The 2346-nt window shown below is 51.3% G+C and overlaps 1 non-coding gene across 1 annotated transcript; it reads left to right on the forward strand.

Annotated features, from left to right (window-relative positions):
- The first annotated feature begins 1849 nt into the window (after window positions 1-1849).
- On the forward strand, window positions 1850-2031 carry LOC144669060 (U2 spliceosomal RNA). The gene has a single exon (XR_013573592.1). It is a non-coding gene; the product is annotated as a U2 spliceosomal RNA (small nuclear RNA).
- Window positions 2032-2346: the final 315 nt, after the last annotated feature.

Genomic DNA, 2346 nt, shown 5'->3' on the forward strand with positions numbered 1-2346 from the left:
AGGAGAAGGCCTTTGACAGAATACCGCACACCTACATGGTGGAAGTGCTCTCCAAAATGGGGTTTGGGGAGGGAATTCGAAATTGGATCCAACTGCTCTACACTAACATCAGTAGCGCAGTCTCAATCAATGGGTGGGAATCAGATAGCTTTCCGATTAAATCTGGAGTCAGGCAGGGCTGCCCTCTCTCTCCTGTCCTGTTTGTCTGTTGCATAGAACCCTTTACTGAGTCCATCAGGAAGGGTTCAGGCATAAGAGGAGTGACAATCCCAGGCAGTGGAGGCACTCAGGCCAAAGCCTCCCTGTACATGGACGATGTCACCGTCTTCTGCTCGGATCCGCTGTCGGTGCGCAGACTGATCCACATCTGCGACCAGTTTGAACTGGCCTCGGGAGCCAAGGTAAATCGTGGGAAGAGCGAGGCCATGTTCTCTGGGAACTGAGCTGACCGATCCTTTGTCCCCTTCACTGTCAGGGCTGACGGCCTGAAGGTGCTGGGGATATGGTTCGGAGGGAGCAGGGCATGCGTTAGAAACTGGAAGGAGCGAGTGTCTATGGTGAAAAGGAAACTGGGCATTTGGGAGCGACGCTCCCTCTCCATTGCGGGTAAGAACCTGGTCATCAGGTGTGAGGCACTCTCGCTGTTGCTGTACGTGGCGCAGGTCTGGCCCATTCCAGACTCCTGCGCGATGGCGATCACTCGAGCCATCTTCCGCTTTATCTGGAGGTCAAAAAGCGATCGTATCCGCAGGGACGCGATGTACAAGCCTCTAGATAAGGGGGAATAAAACATGCCCAACATCGCCCTCATACTGATGGCCACCTTTGTGTGTGGCTGCATCAAGCGGTGCGTAGACCCTCAGTACGCAAACACCAAGTGTCACTATGTGCTGAGGTTCTACCTGTCCCCGGTGTTGCGAAGGATGGGTCTGGCCACGCTGCCGCGGAACGCTCCAAGTAGTTGGACCGTGCCGTACCACCTGTCCCTGGTGGAAAAATTTATGCAGAGAAACACCTTTGACCACAAGTCCATCAGGCAGTGGTCAGCACGTAACGTCCTAGAGGCCCTGAGGGATAAGGAGAGGGTGGACCCTGTGGGATGGTTCCCCGAGCAGACTGTCAAAGTCATTTGGCAGAATGCCTCATCGCCAGAACTTTCCAACAAGCACCAAGACGTAGCTTGGCTGGTGGTGAGAAAGGCCCTCCCCGTCAGATCCTTCCTACACGCCAGGAAGCTCACCCCCTCTGCACGTTGCCCTCGAGGTGGCTGTGGTGGGGAAGAGACCGTTGTCCACCTCCTTGTGGATTGTGCCTTTGCAAAGAAAGTCTGGAGAGAGATGCAGTGGTTGCTGTCGAGGTTCATCCCGAGCAGTTCTGTGACACAGGACTCTGTGCTCTACGGGCTGTTCCCAGGGACACACACCGAGACAAACATCGACTGCAGCTGGAGGATCATCAACTCGGTGAAAGAGGCGCTTTGGTCTTCCCGAAACTTGTTGGTCTTCCAGCACAAAGAGTTGTCCCCGACCGATTGTTGCGGACTGGCACAATCCAAAGTCCAGGACTACGTGCTGAGGGACGCACTAAAGCTTGGGGCAGCTGCCGCAAAGGCGCAATGGGGAAGGGTCGCTGTCTAAGACCATTCTACCACAGCGCACCGAGAGACTGGGAACTGTTTAGAGCCCCTCGGGCTGTACAGATCAAAATGAAAGGCTGTAAATGATTGTAATATTGTTTGTACTGATGCACCTGGTGATACATTTTGTAAAAGTTTAACCTGGATTGTACCCTTGTAATGTTGTTTTTGAAATGGTTTTGAATGTGATTGAAGATATTTTATGAATAAAGTATATTTTTACAAAAAAAAAATAAAAAAAATCTGTTCTTATCAGTTTAATATCTGATACGTCCCTTATCTGGGGACCATATATTAAATTGATTTTTGGAGCAGGGAGATGGAATAGGGGCTTGCTCCGTCCACTCCACGCATCGACCCGGTATTGCAGTATCTCTGGGAATGGTGCACCACCCCTTTCCAGGGGATTTTCAATGCTAAAAATAGTTTTCTTACAAACATCTGCTTTCTTTACTTTTCAACATGCACATCTTTCAAAACACAACTTTCTTTCTTTCTCATCGCTTCTCGGCCTTTTGGCTAAGATCAAGTGTTGCAGGGGCGACACCATGGTCCTGCCAAGGCAAGGTCGGGATGGAAGGGCGATAACCAATCGCAATCCAAATCCATACCGTGGGTTACCTATCACCGTCCGAGTCACGGTGAACCACAGCGAAGGAGGATCACCTATGGATCGGGGCTTCTTCACCAGGAGGATCCTGTTGAAGGCG

This window comes from Cetorhinus maximus, chromosome 28, assembly GCF_964194155.1.
Source record: "Cetorhinus maximus chromosome 28, sCetMax3.hap1.1, whole genome shotgun sequence".
Lineage (NCBI taxonomy): Eukaryota > Metazoa > Chordata > Chondrichthyes > Lamniformes > Cetorhinidae > Cetorhinus > Cetorhinus maximus.